General features: G+C 43.6%; 1 protein-coding gene across 4 annotated transcripts in view; it reads left to right on the forward strand.

Annotated features, from left to right (window-relative positions):
- rhbdf1a (rhomboid 5 homolog 1a (Drosophila)) overlaps positions 1 to 23846 on the forward strand; it is a 351324-nt gene that overhangs the window by 54579 nt on the left and 272899 nt on the right. For all 4 annotated transcript variants that reach the window (XM_078558344.1, XM_078558345.1, XM_078558343.1 and 1 more), the window contains exon 2: positions 4092 to 4172. The gene's annotated coding sequence lies outside the window, so the exon portion shown is untranslated. The remainder of the gene's footprint in view (positions 1 to 4091; positions 4173 to 23846) is intronic.

Raw genomic sequence — 23846 nt, forward strand, 5'->3', positions numbered from 1 at the left:
CCCCTTGCTGTTTGTGGTATATATAAAGAATTTATACTTGAATGTAGGAGGGTTGATCAGTAAGTTCACGGATGACACGAAAATTGGTGGGATGGTAAATAGTGAGGAGGATAGCCTTAGATTACAGGAGGATGTAGACATTTGCCACTGATCAGATGGGCTCATCAGTGGCAAATGGAATTTAATCTGGATAAGTGTGAGGTGATGCACTTGGGCAGGACAAACAAGGCACGGGAATGCACGATGAATGGTAGGATCTGGGGAAGTACCGAGGATCAGTGGGATCTTGGTGTGCATGTCCACTGGTCCCTTAAGGTAGTGGGACAGGTAGATAAGGTGGTTAAGAAGGCATATGGGATACTTGCGTTTATTAACTGAGGCATAGAATATAAGAGCAGGGAGGTTATGCTGGAACTGTATAAAACATTGGTTAGGTCACAGCTAGAGTATTGCATGCAGTCCTGGAATCCGCATTATAGGAAGGATGTGATTGCACTAGAGAGAATGCAGAGGAGATTTACCAGGATGTTGCCTGGGCAGGAGGGTTTTAGTTATGAGGAGAGATTGGATAGACTGGGGTTATTTTCCCTGGAGCAGAGGAGATTGAGGGGGCACATGTCTGAGGTGTATAAAATTGAGGGGCATAGTTAGGGTAGACAGGAAGGAACTTTTCCCCTTGGTGGAAGGATCAATAACCAGGGGGCATAGATTTAAGGTAAGGGGCAGGAGGTTTAGAGGGGATGTGAGGAAGAATTTTTTCACCCAGAGGGTGGTGGGAATCTGGAACTCACTGCCTGAAAGGGTGGTAGAGGCAGATACCCTCATAACATTTAAGAATTATTTAGATGTGCACTTGCGATGCCATGGCATACAAGACTATGGGCCTAGTGCTGGAAATTGGAATTAGAATAGTTATGTACTTGTTTGACCGGCGCACACTCGATGGGCCAAAGGGTCTTGTTCAGTGCTGTAGACCTCTATGACTCTATGAAATCTAGGACATTGAGTTGAGTGTAATAGTCTAACTGGATTAATGATTGGAGCATATCAAGCATCTAGAACCATGGATCACTGTTGTAGGGACTGATTCCTTACTGTGCTAACCTGAAGGGAATATGTTTACAAACATTGAGATAAAAGCAAAAAACTACTGCGGATGCTGGAAATCCAAAACAAAAACAGAATTACCTGGAAAAACTCAGCAGGTCTGGCAGCATCGGCGGAGAAGAAAAGAGCTGACGCTTCGGACTTTCGTCAACTCTTTTCTTCTCCGCCGATGCTGCCAGACCTGCTGAGTTTTTCCAGGTAATTCTGTTTTTGTTTACAAACATTATCTGTTCTGATGATGCCACTTTCCAAAACAGTTCCTCTGACATGTCTTCCTTCTTCCTTAACCAAGGTTTTCCACCCAAGGTGGTTGACAGGGCCCTCAACCGTGTCCGGCCCATCTCCCGCACCTCTGCCCTCATACCTTCCTCTCCCTCCCAGAACCATGATAGAGTCCCCTTTGTCCTCACTTATCACCCCACCAGCCTCCGTATTCAAAGGATCATCCTCTGCCATTTCCGCCAACTCCAGCATGATGCCACCAGGTAACACATCTTCCCTTCACCCCCCCCGGTGGCTTTCCGCAGGGATCGTTCCCTACGGGACACCCTGGTCCACTCCTCCATCACCCCCTACACCTCAACCCCCTCCCACAGCACCTTCCCATGCAACCGCAGATGGTGCAACACCTACCCCTTTATTCCCCCCAAGTAAAACTCAATTATCTTCAAAATCAGCGCACAAGTTAACACAGCCTTATGTTTAAATGCAAAATGGTCACAACAAATTTAAAAATAAAGAATCTGCAAAGAGACCAAATTCTACTAAAGCTTTGCATGGCTGACGAGATTGAGCCGGTGCATGAACTTGATTTAAGATCTTCTGCACTCTCAATATCTGTTTTATGTCAGCGATTTCGCTGCAGCTTCAAAACTGCTTTGCAGACCTTCGGTCTGTCCGCAAGCATGACCCAGACCTCCCTGTCGCTTGCCATTTCAACACACCACCCTGCTCTCATGCCCACATGTCCGTCCTTGGCCTGCTGCAATGTTCCAGTGAAGCTCAACGCAAACTGGAGGAACAGCACCTCATCTTCCAACTAGGCACTTTACAGCCTTCCGGACTGAATATTGAGTTCAACAATTTTAGATCATGAACTCTCTCCTCCATCCCCACCCCCTTTCCGATCCCCCCTTTTCCAATAATTTATAATTTTTTTACAACTATATTTTTTTCTTTTCCTTCCTATTTTTAAATTTATTTCGATCTATTGTTACATCTCCACCTTTTGGCCCATTTCAATCCCTTCTCCCCACTCCACCCCCACTACAGCCATCTGCCACTAGCTTGTCCTGCTTGCTTCCCTTAATGTCCCCATTAGCACATCCTTTAGATAATATCACCACCGTCAATACCCCTTTGTCCTTTTGTCTATGACATCTTTGGCAGTCTCTTCTTGGCCTCCGCCTATCACTGGCCTCCTATCGAGCTCTCCTGTCCCACCCCCTTCTACCAGCTTATATTTCATCTCATTTCTATATGTCTTAATTCTGATGAAGGGTTATACGGACTCGAAACATCAACTGTATCCCTCTCCGCTGATGCTGTCAGACCTGCTGAGTTTTTCCAGGTATTTTTGTTTTGTTCTTGAATTCTTCAAGCTGCACACATTTTTGCTTTTACACAAGATCACTTTCTAGACCACTGCTTTCCAATATATTGACCACATGTGGCTAATTGTGAATCCTGATGTGAGGAATGACATTGATTAGTAAGTCAAAATGTATGATTGGCATCATCATTGGGCATTTCATCTCCGTATTAGTGGTTGCATGGCAAATGTCTTTGTGTGTTTGTTGTTATGATATTAAGGCCGAAAGTGTGTACATTGTTTGACTTTTGTGTGCTTTTTACTTCCATGGTTCCTGCTTATTGATTACTTGTTAAAATCATAGAATGCTTACAGCACAGGAGGAGGCTATTCAGCCCATCATGTCAACGTCTGCAGGCACATATCATCTAGTCCCATGCCCCCATCTTTTCCCCGTAGACCTGCAAAAAACTGTGCAACATTGTATTGAGAGGAGAGCAGGCAGCATGGTTAGTTCAACCAGTGGCAATAACTGCTTCAGGCTAGCAGAAGAAAGCAAGCCCAACTAGTAACTCTAATAGATCATGTTATAGCAGAGGTCAGCAGCTTCAACCACTGCCTGGAGAGTGACCAGCATGTCTTGTACATGTGAATATTGTTGGCAAGCTTCTGAAGTTAAAGTAGTGCTCACTCCTGCTGATCAGAATCCTAGTAGCAGCATTGAGGTGCTATGTCTGACAAATTCATGGCAGAATTACAATCTTTCATGAAAGAGAAAGACTGTAAAGTTTCTCACTGAATGGTGCCAGATATTTAAATATACATGTGAAATACATTTACCTGTACTGTGTTTTCTGCAAAAATAGTGCTTCTGTAGCTACAACTGTGGCTAGTCAGCAATTTCTTTTGGACAACACTGTTCTGGTGATGGTAACAAGTTTAGTATGTTGTACAGAATTTATTTTAACTATTTTATTCTAAACAATTTAAATGAAAGTTGTTTTCTTTTCACTCCCAAAACACAACCAGAATTAGCACTGTACAATTATATACCTTAACTCCACCTTCAGCTGTTTAGAAAGTCAGAATGTCTGGTTAATGTTTTACAGAATAAGTAAGTACGGTCATTGTTCTGAATTAGGTGCGATAACTGATTGAGAATCTCCTTCCCATGTTTGTTTATGAAATCCTATAAAAGAGCAGATTTGTTTTGAAGCTGCAGCCAAATCGCTGACATAAAACAGATATTGAGAGTGCAGAAGATCTTAAATCAAGTTCATGCACCGGCTCAATCTCGTCAGCCGTGCAAAGCTTTAGTAGAATTTGGTCTCTTTGCAGATTCTTTATTTTTAAATTTGTTGTGACCATTTTGCATTTAAACATAAGGCTGTGTTAACTTGTGCGCTGATTTTGAAGATAATCGAGTTTTACTTTTCTCCCTCTTATATTACAGAAGTGAAATGTATGTATGGTGTGGAAAACGTGTTGGACTACTACACTGAAAGAAAGCAAATCCCTTTGAAAAGTCAAGAAGGTATGAATATGCCTCTCCGTTGTAAAAGTGCTGATATTTATCAGTTGGAAATGGAATAAAAGCTTGTTGATTTCTTCTTGTTGCAGAAGTTCAGAGGGCCTCGAACTTCATTAGTGGCAGTAAAATTTCACATTAATTTAGTGAATGGGTTGACACAGTCCAAAGGTTTGCCCTGATGTGCACTTCAATCAGGAAATGTAAAAAAAAACTTGAATTTATAAACCGCCTTCCACAAACTCAGAAGCCTCTGTTTTACAGCCACTGTTGCAATGCCAGAAACACAGCAGCCAATTTGTCCACAGCAAGTCCCCACAACCATAATTGCGACAATGGCCAAATGATCTGTTCAGCGGATTTGGATGATTGATAAATCTGTGGGTGTGGCCAGAACACCAAGGAGAACTCCCCTTCACTTTTTATTAAAAACACAGCCCTGAGATTTTGGATGGGACATGCCGGGATGTACTGAACATCTTGTCACACAGCTGCACATTGAGGAATTTAACTCAGTGTCACTAAGCCAAAAGTGGTCTCCAATGGTCCATAATGAGATTTATTTTCTAAATAAAATGTGAATTGTTCCAAATTGGAGCCGTTGGAGTCATTTAATTTTGTTCCTTGGGGAAGGGATAATGAAAAGCAAAATAAACCCAGCTGCTAGTTGAGCGAATCTGCTTCAAACTCTTTTTGGTGGCTATATCTTCAGCCTTTATGCCTCAAGTTTTTGAATTCCATTTCTAAAGCTCGCTATCTTTTCATCTCTCTCTCTCTCATTTTTTAAGATATTAAAACCCACCTCTTGGACCAAAATTTTTTTCAACTTCACAACGCCCCCGCTTCCCCCATCCATCTTATTACCTTTGGCTCAATGCCCGTTTTTGTCATTACTTCGGAAGCATTTTAGGCCATCGCTACATATTGAAGCTACTAGAGAAATGAGTTGTTGTAACTAATGCTTTGTGCTGTGATACCATATCCCATTATCCTCAGCTGAATAATGTTCTTCATTTTAGTTAAATATCAGGGTTTGTGCTCATTTTCTGCTATTTTGGTTCAGGTACAAGTGTTACATTTAAAGGTTAACTATTTATGAATGACAAACCACCAACTTTGTGTGGGTGTGTGTGTGTGGGCGTGCGCGTCTGTGTGTGGGCATATGTGTGCGTGTCTGTGTGCGGGCATGTGTATGTGTGTGAGGTGCGTTTGTACTTGCCTCAGCAATATTTGTATTTGTATAACTACAGAAATGCTTTGGAATGTTTTAAGAATTGAAGAGTACTACCTTTTTCTTTGATATCATGGTAACCGGATTAAAATACTCACTTATACCATTGACAAAATGATCCAAACCACAAGCTAGAGCGTATTCTGTGTCATGAGTCTGCTGGTATTTTCTTCAGGTTTCCAGTGGATTTCAGTCACTTGTTTAAGTGTGATGGTCTGGGACTCGAGGGCTTCCAGGTACAATAATTAACTCCTGTAGGCAGGAACTTAAAGATTTTGGAATTCCTCTGTACAATAATGGGTCCAAGGTAGAAGGAGGTAAAGGACGTTGTTATGTTTTACTATGGGGCCGTTTTGCTTGCGAACTGGTTGCACGCTTATCTGTCGGCAGGTGGGTTGATAACAATGTACTGCAGACACAGAGACAAATATGAAATGAAGCATGTGCTATTTATTTACACGGGCAACAGAGCATTAACATGATGTGTGCTCCCCAGTAGGAACCTGTAAGTTTGCCTCTTCGACACATTCAATCTCACGGGTTCTACAGGTACTTCCAAAGCAAGAGGAGTTCCTTCTACCTGTGGCGTAGACTCCAACGGGAATGTTTGACACATCTCTTCTTGTGGATCTGTTTCCCTTTTCCTGAGGTGATCTACATGTCTCCTGATTATCTGACCTTCAACCGATATGTGGTAGGACAGGGGTCCTGTCACTGCAATGACTTCAACCAATACCCTTTTGGGCCCATCTCCTAAGTCCTTTGCAAAAACTGCTTCTCCAACAGTGAAGTTTCTTTCATGACTGTGGTAATCGTGTTCATTTTTCTGGGCCTTCTGACTTCTCTCTACCCTCCCCCCCCCCCCCCCCCCTCCCCCCCAAATTTGGCCTTATGAGACTCAAACATGTTCTGAGACGTCTCTTGATTCATAACTCTTCGGGGGCAATACCGGTGGTTGTGTGTGGCATAGTCCTATAACTGAGCAGGAAACATAATAATCTGGTTGCTATAGAGTCTCCATCCAGTTTTGTTTCATATCAGCCTTGAAGGTCTTGACTGCCCTTTGGCCAACCCATTGGATGTGGGGTGGTATGGCAAGGTTTTGACCATGACCAATGCCATTGAGTCTTGTAAATCTTTGGAATTTCCCGCTGGTGAATGCCATTCCATTATCAGGCACTATTATCTCTGGTAACCCGTGTATCGCAAAACTCTGACACAATCTGTACATGGAGGGGGCAGATGAGGGTGATTGTACCTCGTATACATCTATCCATTTCGAATGAGTGTCTATTAGTAAGTGGAACATTGTGCCCAAAAAAGGCCCTGCATAGCTGATGTGGACACATGCCCTTCCTGGCCATTCCCAGGGATGCAGTGGAGCAGAAGGGGGCAATTTCTGTACCTGCTGGCACTGTGTGCAACTCTTGACCATGTTTTCGACTTCAGTGTCCATCCCTGGCCACCAGAAGTAGTTCCGTGCCAACATTTTCATTTGAAGAGATGCCGGGGTGAGCGCTCTGCAATTGTGCCAATAACGGCTGTCTTCCTCTTGGAAGCACCATGACTCTCACTTCCCACAGCAAGTTGCCTTCCTGGCAGGTGAGCTCATATCTCCTGTTAAAATAGGGCTTCATTTCATCTAACTTTGGCTCGTTAGACCATCCCTGCAAGACTTGTTCCCTGACGTGAGATAACACTGGATTGTGGTCTGTCCATTCTGGGATCTGTTTGGCACTGACTGGTGACGAATCTGGAAAGTTTAATAACAAGACATATTCTTGAGGGATGGGGACATTCACATTGCTGTCCTTTAGAGGTAATCGGCTCAGCTGTCGGCATTGGCAATCTGGCTTCCTGGCTGGTCGATAAAAGTATATTTGTAAGCAGTTAGAATAAGTGCCCACCTTTGGATGTGTGCCGAGGCAATTGGGGTATTGCTTTATCTTCCCCAAACAAGCCTAGTAATGGCTTGTCATCAGGTACGATGGTAAAGTGGCAACCATGGATGTATTGTGGAACTACTTAATGCCAAATACAATGGCTAAGCCTTCTTTCTCTATTTGTGAGTATCTTCGTTCTGCCGCACTGAGAGTTTTTGAGACGTAGGCGACGTAGTTCGGAGTAGTGGGAGAGTACTGTCACTACTCGATAAGGGGATGCATCGCTGGTTAAAATCAATTCTTTTTTGGGTCGAAACGTACCAACAGGGCCGATGAATGTAGTAACTGCTTTACTTCAGTGAAAGCCTGTTGTTGTGGAGCTTGCCAAGTCCACCTGCGGTTTTTCTCAAGTAGCCTGTATAATGGAGCCAGTACTGTCGACAAATTGGAGAAAACACCCGTAGTAGTTAACCATTCCCAAGAATGACTCGAGTTCTGTGGCATTTTTGGGGGCAGGCGCCTCACTAACAGCTGTCACCTTGTCTTTTACTGGGTGAAGGCCCTGCAAGTCGACCCATTGACCCAGGTAAATCACTTTGTTTGGAAGATACGTTTTTCCCTTTTCAAGCATACTCCGACTTGTGAGAAATGCTTCAATACCTCTCCCAAGTTAACCGGGTGTTCTTCATCAGTTAGTCCTGTTACTAGGACATCATCGAGATAAACCACCACATGGGGTAGACCTTGGAGCAAATTTTCCATAGTCCATTGGAAAATGGCACAAGCCAATGGGACTCCAAAGGGTAACCTGGTATACTGGTATAACCCCCTATGTGCGTTGATGGTCACAAAATCCCGAGAGGCCTTTTCTAGCTCGACTTGCTGGTAAGTGTGGCTCATGTTGAGTTTTGTATATGAGGTTCCCCCTGCCAGCCTGGAGTACACTTCATCAATGTTTGGTGTAGGATGCCTGTCGAGCCTGGCCACTTTGTTAACAGTCAACTTGTAGTCCCTGAATATTTGCACACCCTGGTCAGGCTTTAGTACTGGAACTGTCCGTTCGGAAAATTGTACAGATTGTAAGACTCCCAACCTTTCCAGCCTGCCTAATTCAATTTCCACTTTTTGTCGTAATGCAAAGGGGACTGGCCTCACCTTCAAGAACCTGGGGCTGTCCCAGGATCCATGTGGACTTTAGCTTGCAGCCTCTGAATCTTCCCGAGCTCTTCCCTGAAAACAGCGGCATCTTTCTGTAATAATTCTAGCAGATCTATCATTGAGTTGAAAAAAATCTCAGTCCACTCCAACTTTATTTCCTTAAGCCAGTTTTGACCAAGTAGAAATGGTAGCAGGGGAGGGTCCAACATCAGGGGTAGATTAGCAGACTGGCTCCCATATTGCACTGGAACCTTGCATATACCTCTTACTCGTATGTTTTTGCCAGTATGCGTCTTTAATCTTGTATCTGAATTTTCCAACTGTAGTGAGTGGCCTCTTCCATTTAGATACTTAAACGTGTGTCCCCCTATGACTGTCATGGATGCCCCTGTATCCACCTCTGTTCGGATGGGTTTTCTGTTGACTTCAACTGTTATGTAGATTGGCTCTGTTTTACCCATTTTTAAGTTGTGTAGCGAGTAAATATCTGACTCTGTTTCTTCTGGTTCCTCCATTATATAAATTTCACGATTTCGCCTTTTTGTTTGAAAATCTGTCTTTGCAATATTGCATAATGTGTCCATTGCGATGGCAGTAGAAACACTCTTGTTCTTTTAAATTGCCGTTCATTTGCAGGCTGTCTGGTTCTATTTTGAGACATAGATTACAAAAGTAGGGAGGTCATGTTGAAGTTGTATAGAACCTTGGTGAGGCCACAGCTGGTGTACTGTGTGCAGTTCTGGCTGCCACATTATAGGAAGGATGTGATTGCACTGGAGGGGGTGCAGAGGAGATTCACCAGGATGTTGCCTGGGATGAAACATTTAAGCTATGAAGAGAGGTTGGATAGACTTGGGTTGTTTTCGTTGGAGCAGAGAAGACTGAGGGGCGACCTGATCGAGGCGTACAAGATTATGAGGGGCATGGACAGGGTGGATAGGCAGCAGCTGTTCCCTTTAGTTGAAGGATCAGTCACAAGTTCAAGGTGAGGGGCAGGAGGTTTAGGGGGGATGTGAGGAAAAGCTTTTTTTACCCAGAGGGTGGTGACGGTCTGGAATGCACTGCCTGGGAGGGTGATGGAGCCGGGTTGCCTCACATCCTTTAAAAAGTACCTGGATGAGCACTTGGCACGTCATAACATTCAAGGCTATGGGCCAAGTGCTGGTAAATGGGATTAGGTAGGTAAGCCAGGTGTTTCTCACGTGTCGGTGCAGACTCGATGGGCTGAAGGGCCTCTTCTGCACTCTGTGATTCTGTGATTTCTGCCATTACTAATGTGGGCTTTATTCGTTAAACCATTGCTTTTTGCTGGTCTGTTAATGGCGGCTGTTTCCTGCTTTTCTGCAGAGCCCAGCGCTTCAGCACCATTTCTAACCAGTGCCTCCCTCCCGCCGTGAAGGACGGTGCCATCTTGTGCTCCCTTGATCACTTCTGAATCCCTGACTGCGTCTCCACTGTTAGTGCCAACTCCAGCACCTTGCTGAAGTCTAAATTTGTTTCTGACAACAACCTTTTTTAAATGGTGTCTTCATTAACCCGTCTCTTAACATGTCATTAATCAATGTCCCGAACTCTCAGTGCCCTTTCAGTTGTTTCAAGGTTGCTATATAGTAAGCGATTGTCTCTCCAGGGGCGCGGCACCTCAAGTTAAATTTAAAACGCTGCGCTGTTACCGGGGGTTTCGGCTGAAAGTGGCTTTTCACAAGATTCACCAACTCATCAAAGCTCTTGGAATCTGGGGTATTGGGTGCCATTAGATTATGAATTAGGCTGTGTGTTTTATTGCCACATGTCGATAAGAGGATCACCCGCCTCTTCTACTCCTCCAATATGTCATTGGCCAAAAAGAAAAACGCAAGGCGTTCAATATAATGTGACCAGTGGTCTGATCAAATGGTTCGGTGTGGCCAAATTGTGGCATGCTAGAGGGAGATAACTTCGACGACTATTGCAGGTGTGGCTGATTCACTACAGTTGAGTTTTCGCTGCTTTCCTTGGTGCCATCGACTGGTCGTGTTTTGCCACATCGCCAGTTGTTATGTTTTACTGTGGGGTTGCTTTGCTTGCGAATCGGTTGCACGCTTATCTGTCGAGTCAATTACAATATACGGCAGACGCAGAGACCAATATGAGGTGAAGCACATGCTATTTATTTACATGAACAACAGAGCATTAACATGATGTGTGCTTCTCCAGCCAGACCCTACTCTAGACTAACATTAACTTGGTAGCCCGCACTACACAGCTATTGGGTCTTACAGTCACATGGTCAATCTGCTTACGGTCTCTTAAAGGTGTATTACACCTCAGATTACCACAGATGTCATTAACCAAACACTGTAATAGATATGTGGAGATTGAAAATTAAGGCTTTTAGTATATCTCTGTCCAAATTGATGTATGTATTCAAAGCTGTTGGCATCTCCGCATATAGCAATGGAAATGGAGCAGTTTGAGTAATATTACAGTTTGTGCAATGCTCTTTCTATGTTCTCTCTTGCCAATATCCTGGCACTTGGTGAATAAATGTATGCTTACTTTGCATGGTAAATGTAATGGTCTTTGGGGGATGATTTTCTTCTTACTACTGTCCTGTTTACACTGAAGAACAAGGTGTGGTTGCTTTTGTTACTTTTTGGACTTTTGCTAATGAGACTATTTCAAAGAGCTTATAGCGGCTGTAAAATGTTCTGAACTTTTAACAGGTTTTGGCAGGGCATTCTTTCTTCGTGGGAGATCCTCCTAGTCATTGCTGTCAAGATGTGGAGAGAGGAAATAGAGCTGCAGCTGGAGGGATATCAAAATGAACAAGGTGTCCTCAGACATAGTTACTGCCTACACAGAGACCCAGGAAACATGCATGCAGCTGTTCTGAGAAGCAGCGCATAAAGGAGATTCTGCTTCTCCAGCAATGCTCTCACAGAATTGTCACTTTTTGTAGCAAGACCTACACCCAACTACTGCAGCGAGTGAAGCTTTATCTTTTGCAGTCAGTTGCCTTCTGACTCTTTCCTTCTGGTTCCTTTCCAGGCCACCATACACATCAATCCATTCACCCTGTCCCACACAGTGTCAGAAATACACACTCCATCCCACACCAACCAAAACTATGTGATCTCTTGGGGCGGGGTGGGGGGCAGGAAAAACAGATTAAAAACACAGGAAAAAAGAAACTGGGAATTTTTTTTCTGACCTATGGAAGTGAAACTAGTCCAAGAGATCCCTCGGAACCTGAATTCCTTTCAGTCCTTCTCTTCCGGAAGAGATGATGTGGACCCCAGTCAGAAACAGGGTCCAGCTCTCACTTGATGGAACTCAGCCAATCAGCGTCCACTGCATGAGCTTTTGATTCCAGGGCTTCACCGTTCCCTGATGAAACAACCAGCTCCTGATATCTAACTCAGATCTGGCCTAATACAGTTTAAAATTATTGCTGTGTAGTCTTCCTGAACCAATCTCATTGGAACTAACTGTCAACTGGAACACAATCTATTCCCTTCATTATTTTAAACTTCAACCAGATTCATCCTAAGTCTACTCTTCCCTAAAGTGTCAAGTCCCACTCTTTTTTTTAGTTTGTCTATATTGAAAACTTAAGATGCTTTATATTCTGAATTAGTCTAATCACCCTCTACTGCATCCTTTCCAAAGCCTAAATATCACCCTTTGTGAGGACACCAACTGGACACAGTATTCCAAGTGATGCTTGACCAAGGTCTTATGCAAGGACAATATAGTGTTCCTTGTGCTAAGGATGAACCTCAGCACCCTATTCGTTCTAGCTATTGCTACACTACAATGAATGATAAACCACCAGCTGTTTATCATTTTCTAATTCATAGTATAAATTAAAGGAAGATTCTGTGTGTGGGCATGTGCCTGTATGTGGGCGGGTGTATGTGTGTTACAGACAGGAAGGGGTTAATTTAAAAAGCCCTGATTTTCCCCCCCTCTACCCACCTATAAACAGGTATTTTTGATTCGCTTCCCGTTTATAAGCGGTGGTGTATTTCCCAACCCCTTGGTTTTGGTGTGACCCAATTTCTATTAATAACCGCAAACTCGTGATAGGATGAACTCAAAGGGTTAGTTTATTTGCAGACACTCAAAACGTAGGAGGGGGGTGCGCTCATACAGGAAAAGAGGGATAGAGAAAAGAGAGATTTACAGAGCAAATAACCCAGAGAAAAGAATTATTGTTTCACGTGGGTCCAGAGTCCAGAATCAAAGCCCAATGAGGTATTCCTTCACTGAGGTTGACAGACTGAAAACTGATTCTGTATAATTCACTTTTCCAGTGAGGTTGACCTCACATGGTGAGAGAGGCAGACAGAGATGAATCAGTCTTGTAGGTGATGGTACAGAAGTTCCAGTAGAAATGGTATAGATGGGGTCAGGTATTCAATCTGGGCAGAGCCCCATTTTGTGAAGCTGCTTGTTGATAGTAAAATGGCAGACTGAGCTTTGCAGTTCCACAAGGTGATATTACTGATTCCACAAGCTAGGCCCACGTCACATGACTCTTACTTCTCCACTCTGGCTTTGACAAAGTGCGTGTAGCCCTTTGTCTGGGTCCATGAGATTGTTAAGTGTTCCAACCATTAAGATTCAAAAGGAAGGTTGCAGGGTCCTTTATATAAGCCAGGCTGGCCAACTGGAGCCTACGAAATGCCAATGGCCTTTGTATAGTTCTCTTTGAATTTGGTCTCTGCAGCATACAGTGGGAGGGTTGTTATTTTCTCTTCAAAGATAACAAGGTGAAAGTTTCTGCAATACTGCTATGGCACCTTGTTTTGTTTGAGGGTCACAGATAGACATTACTTCAGCCATTTTAAAAGGCCTTTGTCTGATTTTTAAAGTATTACAGCCATGAGGATACTTATATCTACTTTATAAAAATATACACTGATGTCTTAGGCTCCGCACAATGTGTCTGTGTGCGTGTGTATATGTCTGTGTGTTAGGTGCGTTTGTACTTGCCTCAGCAATATTTGTATGTGTATAACTGCAGAAGTGCTTTGGAGTGTTTTAAGGATTGAAGAGTACTAACTTACTTTGGTATCATGGTAACCTGATTAAAATGTTCACTTATACCATTGACAAAATGATCCAAGCCACTAGTTAGAGAGCATGTCATAGTCATGTTTGTATTTTAGAGACCTATTTACTAGAATGCCCAGATCTCTCTCTCTCTCTCTCTCTCTCTCTCTCTTCCACCTCTAAAGCTTTTCCCTGAAGGGGACAAGGTGAGCATTCACCCTTTTCATATTCATAAAAATGCACGTTTCCAAGTTAAATGCCATTTGCCCAGTCACAAACCCAGCATATCAAGACCCACCAGAAGAGGTTGAGCACAATCTATGTTCTAACTCTTGCATAGATCAAGGTTATTAATAAAAATAGTGAAGAGCAGTGGACCCAGCGCCAATCCCTGCAGAACACCACTGGTGATCAGTCTCCAAGCAGATTCAAATCCATCTATAACTAATTTTTATGTCTATGACCTTTCAGCCAGTTCTCAATCCAGCTCATGACATTACCACTGGTACCAGAGCTTTCGATCTTGTGAGGAAGCTTGTTCTTATCAAAACATTTGGGGAAGACTGGTAGACATTTTGGTGACTTCAAAAAAATACAATCAGATTTGTGAGATGTCAACAATTTTTGAGGTCACATGGCATGACCCTAATATGTCTCCACTCAATTCAAGGAATCTTGTATTGCATTCCAAATGAAGAATGGGGGAAGGGGAGTCTTGTGGCTCAGTCAGCAGCACCCTGCCTCTGAGCCAGACGCTCCAGATTCAAACCCCACACCAAGACTTGATGGTCACAGATGGAGTATCCATGCTGTGGTTTAAATAGGTTGATAATCAGCTTGCTAACCATTCCAAAACTTCCACCTGATTTCCCCAAAAGGAAAACAGTGTGTGTGAAGATATGAAACAAACAAATGATCCAGAATGTTTCCCTCAAACACCTTTCCTATTTAATAAGTCCCCTTTTTTAAAGATAAGGACAACATTCACCACCTTCCAGTTTAAAGACATCGTGCCAGAAGGCCGTGAGCTATTTAAAAATGTGTGCAAAGGGGCTCGAACAAAATGTGCCGCATCTCCCCGAGTGCAGTTTGGTGGATAGCATCCAGCCTGGTTGCTTTATCCATTTTCAAGTTCTTAATTCTGTCCAAAATAAAATGTTTACATATCTTAATATTACTGGTTTTATTATTATAAGTATTCAATTCTAAAAGTTGAATGTCGTCTTCAGGAATGAGCACCGATGCAGAGTACTCATTTAATATTTCCACTATATCCAGCAAGTCGTTTATAAATCTGTCCTTGGACATCCTTTAATGACCAAATATGTTCCTTGGAAAGTTCACATAACTGAAAGAGCTTTTCCCAATTTTCCATCATATTTTAGCTGTTCTAATAGCAGACCATTGTTTTCTTCAGCTGTTTCTTATAATCAACTCTCCTTAGCTGAGTGTTGGACACCTTTAATGTATCAAGCCATTTCTGTTTCCATCTTATCTGTCTTTGCACATGATCAGTCAGCCACCATAGCTTTTTCTTGCCTCATTTCCTTCCTTTAATTTGGGTACATATTTGTCTGAGTTTTTTTTATATTCTTAAAAACTTTCCATATATATTCTACATGGGTCTCATCACCACCAGTTGGACAGGTCCAAATCATCTGTCATTTTAGTACAGCTTGTTCTTCTGAAAACTGGTATGAGTTGTAGATTCTCAGTATCCTTAGTTCTGTTAGCCGATTGAAAGAAATCATGTAATGTTGTAGTCAGTCAGTCTGCAGTTCACTTTACTATTTTATCAGTAAGTATGAAGTTAATGCTTATAATACACTGTCTGTGCTCCGCTAATTCTAGCCTTTTGAGAAGCCTGGCTTTTAATTGTTCCGCCATTGACAGATATGCATTCAGCTGCCAAGCCCTAGAATTCCCTCCTTTCATCCCTCTACCTTAGTTTGCTTTCCTCCTTTAAAACACTCATGTGAAACCCTATCTCTGACCAAACAGCATTTAGTCTAATAGCTCCTTGTGTAGCTCGGAGGCAAATTTTGCACTCTTGTGAATTGCCTTGGGATGTTTTATTACAGAACCACAGAATGGCTACAGCATTGAAGGAGGCCATTTGGCCCATCATGCCTATGCTCGGTCTCAGAAGGAGCAATTCACTTAGTACCACTCCCTTGCCTTCTCCCCATAGCTCTGCACATTCGTCCTTTTCAGATAATCCAATTAACTCTTGAATGCTTGGATTGAACCAGCCTCCCCCATACTGTTACATTAAGGGTGCTTCATAAATAAAAGTTGTGGTCATTGGCTGCATCACTGATTGCAACTTTCCCCTAAGCTCAAGAGGTCATTGAGTACATCTCAATAACGTGTAAGCTCCTTCACAAACTGCAAGGGCTACCATCTATTGATGTACGCCTGGGGTGTGATCACCAGCATTGCATTGTGCAAGCACATGCCCACTTTTCTGGCAGCTACCATTACATGAACAATCCTGTTCAATAAGCCCTGAAATTAATGTACTACATTACTCATTTGTGTGGTAGGCAGAATGTCTTTTTGGCTTGCTGGCAGCATCCTGTTAATGGTAAATACCATTCATGTTGCTACTATGTAGTAACAGTGTGAAACATATGAATGTGGTATATGAATTTCAATGCCAGTGTGATGCTAGGTAAGCCGCAAAGACTGGCGGATCATATCAGTCAGCCTGTCTGTTCCACTGTTTGCAATGGGCAAGATACAAACTGTACTCAACCAGCCCGTGCTTGCAAAGCTCAAACAGTGTGTCCAACATTGGATGTGATCCCACGATTCAACAACATTTGCTAAATAATCCTCAGTGTGCTAAGAATTACGCTGACAACCAATTTAAGATTCTCAGCCAGGCTCATAGTGTGGTGCATTTGTGTGTATTGGAAGCTACATATATTAATACACAGGGCCCTGTTCTTTTCAGACAGAAAGAACATGTACACACATTACGCCTTGATTTCAGTGAAACAAAATAAATGACAGCCACTCAGAGGATGGTGTGTTGCCTCCCTGGTGCCAGGGTCAAGGATGTCACAGAGCAGCTGCAGGACATTATTTTGGGGGAGGGTGAGCAGCCAGAGATCATGGTCCACACTGGAACCATTGAAGAGTGATGGCACCCCTAGTTAGCAGCGACCACAATATGATTGAATTTTATGTCCAGTTTGAAAGGGAGAAGAGTGGATCTAAGACTAGTGTTTTAAACTTAAATAAGGGCAACTATGTGGGCATGAAAGCTGAGCTAACTGAAGGAAACTGGGATGTTAGGCTTGGAGGTAGATTAATAGAGAAGCAGTGGCAGACATTTAAGGGGATATTTCAGAATACACAGATTAAGTATATTCCTACTATAAAGAAAAATTCTAAGGGGAGGACCCACCATCCGTGGTTAACTAAAGAAGTTAAGGAAAGCATCAAACTTGAGGAAAAAGCATATAACTGCACAAAGATGAGTGGCAGGTCAGATGATTGGTCAGAATATAAAGAACAGCAGAGAATGACTAAAAGGTTAGAGTATGAAAAGAAGCTAGCTAGAAATGTAAAATAGATAGCAAGAGTTTCCACAGGTATTTAAAAAGGAAAAGAGTAAGTAAAGTGATTGTTGGTCCTATAGAGAGTGACAGTGGGAGTTAATAGTAGATAATGAGGAAATGATGGAAGAAATCAACAAATATTTTGTTTTTGTCTTCACTATAGACATTACAATAAGCATTCCAGTAATAGCTGTAAATCAGGAAGTGGAAGGGAGAGGGAAATTTGGTGAAATTATAAGTATTAGGGAATCGGTACTAAGCAAATTGATGGCGCTGTGGGCTGATGGACTTCATCCTAGGGCCTTAAAAGAGGTGGCTAATGAAGCGGTTGATGCATTGGTTAATTTTCCAAAATTCGCCAGATTCTGGAAAGATTCCATCAGGCTGGAAAGCAGCAAATATAACCCACCTATTCAAGAAGGGAGGGAGGCAGGAAACTATAGGCCAGTTAGCTTGATGTCTGTCGTGGGGAAGGTGTCAAGAATCGATCATTAAAGCGGTTATAGATGGGAATTTAGAGAAACTCTAGGTAATCGGAAAGAGTCAGCATGGTTTTGTGAAAGGGATATCATGTTTAACTAATTTATTGGAGCTCTTGGTAGCACGGATAATCCAGGAAATTACAGGCCGGTGAGCTTACGTCAGTGGTAGGGAAATTATTGGAGAAGATTCTTCGTGACAGGATTTACTACCATTTGGAAGCAAATGGGCGTATTAGTGAGAGGCAGCATGGTTTTGTGAAGGGGAGGTCATGTCTCACTAACTTGATCGAGTTTTTCGAGGAAGTGACAAATATGATCGATGATGGAAGGGCAGTGGATGTTATATACATGGATTTCAGTAAGGCTTTGACAAGGTCCCTCATGGCAGACTGGTACAGAAGGTAAAGTCGCACGGGATCAGAGGTGAGCTGGCAAGATGGATACAGAATTGGCTTGGTCATAGAAGACAGAGGGTAGCAGTGGAAGGGTGCTTTTCTGAATGGAGAGCTGTGACTAGTGGAGTTCCGCAGGGATCAGTGCTGGGACCTTTGCTGTTTGTAGTATACATAAATGATTTGGAGGAAAATGTAACTGGGCTAATTAATAAATTTGCAGACGACACTAAGGTTGGAGGAGTTGCATGTAGTGAAGAGGATTGTCAAAGGATACAATGGGATATAGATCGGTTGGAGACTTAGGCGGAGAAATGGCAGATGGAGTTTAATCTGGACAAATGCGAGGTAATGCATTTTGGAAGGTCTAATACAGGCAGGAATTATACAGTAAATGGCAGAACCCTTAAGTGCATCGACGGGCAGAGAGATCTGGGTGTACAGGTCCACAGGTCACTGAAAGTGGCAACGCAGGTGGATAAGGTAGTCAGGAAGGCATATGGCATGCTTGCCTTCATCGGCAGGGGTATTGAGTATAAAAGCTGGGAAGTCATGCTGCAGCTGTATAGAACCTTGGTTAGGCCACACTTGGAATATTGCGTGCAATTCTGGTCACCACATTACCAGAAGGATATGGAGGCATTGGCGAGGGTGCAGAGGAGGTTTACTAGGATGCTGCCTGGTCTGGAGGTTATTAGCTATGAGGAGAGGTTGGAGAAACTCGGATTGTTCTCACTAGAGCGACAGAGATTGAGGGGCGACTTGATAGAAGTTTACAAAATTATGAGTGGTATGGACAGAGTAGATAGTCAGAAGCTTTTTCCCAGGGTGGAAGAGTCAATTACTAGGGGACGTAGATTTAAGGTGAGAGGAGAAAACTTTAGAGGAGATGTGCAGGGCAAGTTTTTTACGCAGAGGGTAGTGAGTGTCTGGAATTCGCTGTCAGAGGAGGTGGTGGAAGCAGGTACGATAGTGGTGTTTAAGAGGCAGCTTGACAAATACATGAATAGGATGGGAATAGAGGGATATGGACCCCGGAAGTGCAAAATGTTTTAGTTGAAAGGCAATATGATCGGCGCAGGCTTGGAGGGCCGAAGGGCCTGTTCCTGTGCTGTACTTTTCTTCTTTTTTTTTTCTTTCTTCTCTTTGAAGGAGTAACATGAGTTGTGGATAAAGGGGAATCTGTTAGACGTGCTGTACTTGGATTTCTAGAAGGCATTTGATAAGTTGCCATGTCAAAGATTACTGCAGAAAATAAAAGTTTATGGTGTAGCGGGTAACATATTAGCCTGGATAGAAGATTGGCTGGCAGAAAACAGAGTATGCACAAATGGGTCTTTTTCTGATTGGCAGGATGTGATGAGTGGAGTCCCGCAGGGGTGTGTGCTGGGGCCTAAACATTTTGCAATATATATCAATGACTTAGATGAGGGGAGTGAAGGCATGGTAGCTAAATTTGCAGATGACACAAAGATAGAAAAGTATGTTGTGAAGAAGGCATAAGGAGGTTGCAGATTGATATAGATCAGCTGAATGAATGGGCAAAAATCCTGCAGATGGAGCATAATGTAGGAAAATGTGAAGTTCACTTTGGCAGGAAGAAAAAAAAAGCAGAGTATTACTTAAATGGAGAACGGCTGCTGAACTCCAAGATGCAGAGGGATCTAGGTGTTTTAGTTCATGAGTCAAAAAAAGTTAGTGTGCAGGTATAGCATGTAGTTAAGAAGGCTAATGGAATGCTATCCTTTATTATGGGAGGAATTGAATATAAAAGTGAGGATGTTATGCCTCAGTTATACTGGGCCTTAGTGAGACCAGGTCTCAAATATCATGTGCAGTTTTGGTCTCCTTATTTAAGAAAGGATGTAAATGTGTTGGAGGTGGTCCAGAAGAGGTTTACTAGATTGATACCTGGAATGAGTGGATTGTCGTATGAGGAAAGGTTGGACAGACTGAGCTTGTTTCCACTGGAGTTTAGAAGAGTGAAGGGTGACTTGTTTGAAGTATATAAGATCCTGAACGGCCTTGACAAGTTGGATGTGGAAAGGATGTTTCCTCTTGTGGGTGAGTCCAGAACTAGGGGGTAGTGTTTTTAAAATTAGAGGTTGGCCTTTTAGGACAGAAATGAGGAGAATTTTTTTCTGAGGTTTGTGTGACTTTGAAACACTCTGCCTCTGAAAGTGGTGGAGGTGGAGTTGTTGAATAGTTCTAAGGCAGAGGTAGATAGATTCCTGTTAGGCAAGGGAATCAAAGGTTATTGGCAGTGGATGGGAATGTGGAATTTGAAACACAAATAGATTGGCCATGATCTTATTGAATGGCAGAGCAGGTTGGAGGGGCTGAATGGCCTACTCCTGTTCCTATTTCTATGTTCATATGAGATAAGTAGGAATAGTGATGAGACCCTGAAACCATATTTTAGGGAGTTAGGGAATTAAAAAGCAGGGCTCAAGACAGTGCCACATGCTTGTGAGCATAAGAATAGGAAGATTGAGCAGTTCAACATGTGGCTGGAGAAATGGAGTAGGAGAGAGGGCTTTAGATTTCTGAGGCATTGGGACCGGTTCTGGGGGCGTTGGGACCTGTACAAGGAGAACGGGTTACAACTTAACAGGACTGGGACTAATATCCTCACAGGGAGATTTGCTAGTGCTGTCGGGGTGGGTTTAAACTAGATTGGCAGGGAGACGGAACCTGAGGGGAAATTCAGAGAGGAGAGGAGAAAAACTGGCAGTGGGAAGAAGAGAAGTATTAACTGCCAAGACGATATATCAGAGAGTAGTATCAAGGTAAATAGAATACTTGGAGAGTTTGATAGAATTAGAGTAGGCAATAGTGAGTCATTAGATGGGGTCTGAGTAAGGGGGAAAGTAAAAAAAGCCTAAATCAGGGTTAATGTGCGTGTATGTGAATACACAGAGTGGTTAATAAGGTTGGTGAACTACAGGCACAGGTTGATAAATGGAATTATGATATTGCTATAACAGAGACCTGGCTCAATGAAGGGCAGGACTGGGCAGGGGAGGCAGTGGCGCAGTGGTATCACTCGGCTAGTAATCCAGAGACCTGGGTTCAAATCCCACCATGGCAGATGGTGGAATTTCAATTTAATAAAAAATATAGGATTAAAAGTCTAATGATGATCGATTAATGATTATCGATTGTTGTAAAAACCCATTTGGTTCACTAGTGTCCTTTAGGGAAGGAAATCTGCTATCCTTATCTAGTCTGGCCAACACGTGACTCCAGACCCAGAGCAATGTGGTTGACTCTTAAAATGTCTCCTGAAATGGCCTAGCAATCTACTCAGTTGTATCAGACCACTAAAATGTCAAGGAGGAGTGAAGCCAGATGGGCCACCTGGCACTGACCTCTGCACTGGAAATGTCAAACCTGTTGACCCTGCAAAGTCCTCCTTACGAACATCTGGGGGCTAATGCCAAAATAGGGAGAGCTGTCTCACAGACTAGTCAAGCAACAGCCTGACATAGTCATCCTCACAAAATCATACCTTACAGATAGTGTCCCGGACTCCAGCGTTACCATCCCTAGGTATGTTCTGTCCCACTGGCAGGACAGAACCAGTAGAGGTGGTGGCACAGTGGTATACGTTTGGGAGCGAGTTGCCCTGGAAGTCATCAACATCGATTCAGGATCACGAGGTCTCATAGCATCAGGTCAAACATGGGCAAGGAAACCTCCTGCTGATTACCACATACTGCTTCCCCTCAGCTGATGAATCAGTGTTCCTCCATGTTGAACACCACTTGGAGGAAGCACTGAGGTGGTAATGGCACAGAATGTACACTGGGTGGGGTACTTCAATGTCCATCTCCAATAGTAACTTGGTAGTACCACCACAGACCAAGCTGGCTGAGTCCTAAAGGACATAGCTGCTAGACTGGGTCTGCGGCAGGTGGTAAGGGACCAACAAGAGGGAAAAACATATTTGGCCACCTCACTAACCTGCCTGCCGCAGATGTATCTGTCCATGGCAGTATCGGTAGGAGTGACCAACGCACAGTCCTTGAGGAGGTGAAGTTCCACCTTCACATTGAGGATACCCTTCATTGTGTTGTGTGTCATTACCACCGTGCTAAATGGGATAGATTTCGAACAGATTTACCAACTCAGGACTGGGCATCCATGAGGCACTGTGAGCCATCAGCAGCAGCAGAATACCACTCTACCATTACCATCAAGCCAGGGGATCAACCCTGGTTCAATGAAGAGTGCAGGAAGGCATGCCAGGATCAGCACCAGGCATACCTAAAAATGAGGTGTCAACCTGGTGAAGTGATAACACAGGACTACTTGCATGCCAAACAGCATAAGCAGCAAGTGATTGACAGAGCTAAGCGATCCCACAACCAACTGATCAGATCTAAGCTCTGCTGTCCTGCCACAACCAGCCGTGAATGGTGGTGGACAATTAAACAACTCACAGAAGGAGGAGGCTCCACAAATATCCCCATCCTCAATGATGGGGGAGCCCAGGACATCAGTGCAAAAGATAAGGCTGAAGCACTTGCAACAATCTTCAGCCAGAAGTGCTGAGTGGATGATCCATCTTAAGCTCCTCCGGAGGTCCCCAGCATCATAGATGCCAGTCTTCAGCCAATTCGATTTACTGCAAGTGATATCAAGAAACTGTTGAAGGCACTGGATACTGCAGAAGCTATGGGGCCTGACAATATTCCGGCATTAGTACTGAAGACTTGTGCTCCAGAACTTGCTGCGCCCCTAGCCAAACTACAACAGTACAGCTATAACACTGTACAGCTCTAACAGCTGTAGTACAGTGACAACACTGGCATCTACCCAGCAAAGTTGAAAATTGCCCAGGTATGTCCTGTACTCAAAAAGCAGGACAAATCTAACCTGGCGAATTACCGTCCCATCAGTCAACCCTCGATCATCAGTAACTGATGGAAGGGGTCAACAGTGCTATCAAGCAGCATTTGCTTAGCAATAACCTGTTTGCTGATGCTCAGTTTGGGTTCCGCCAGGGCCACTCGGCTCCGGACAACATTACAGCCTTGGTTCAAACACGGACAAAAGAGCTGAACTCCCGAGGTGAGGTGAGAATGACTGCCCCTGACATCAAGCTCACATTTGACCGAGTGTCCTATCAAGGAGTCCTAGCTAAACTGGAGTCAATGGGAATTTGGGAAAACTCTCTGCTGGTTGGAGGCATACCTAGCCCAAAGAAACATCCAGGGGGTTACCATTGACCAGAAACTGAACTGGACCAGACATATAAATACTGTGGCGACAAGAGCAGGTCAGAGGCTAGAAATCCTGTGGCGTGTGCCTCACCTGGCTCCCCAGAGCCTGCCCACCATCTACAAGGCACAAGTCAGGGGTGTGATGGAATACTCCCCACTTGCTTGGATGAGTGCAGCTCCAACGACACTCAAGAAGCTCGACACCATCCAGGGCAAAGCAACCCGCTTGATTCGCACACCATCCTCAAACAGTCACTCCCTCCAGCATCGACACACAGTAGCAGCAGTGTGTACCATCTACAAGATGCACTGCAGAAACTCACCAAAGTTCCTTAAACAGCAGCTTTCAAACCCACGACCACTACCATCCAGAAGGACAAGGGCAGCAGATAGATGGGAACACCACCACCTGGAAGTTCCCCCCCCAATTCACTCACCATCCTGAATTGCAAATAGATCGCCATTCCTTCAATGTCACTGTGTTAAAATCCTGGAAAACTCCCTCCCTAACAGCACTGTGGGTGTACCTACACTTCATGGACTGCAGTGGGTCAAGAAGGCAGCTCACCACCACCTTTTCGAGGGCAATTAGGGATGGGCAATAAATGCTGGCCAAGCCAGTGAAAAAAACTAATAAGAAAAGCATGGAGAGAGCTTGAAAAGAGGCTGGCAACTAACTTAAAGAATCCTAAGGTCT

This window comes from Cetorhinus maximus, chromosome 15 (genome assembly GCF_964194155.1).
Source record: "Cetorhinus maximus chromosome 15, sCetMax3.hap1.1, whole genome shotgun sequence".
NCBI lineage: Eukaryota > Metazoa > Chordata > Chondrichthyes > Lamniformes > Cetorhinidae > Cetorhinus > Cetorhinus maximus.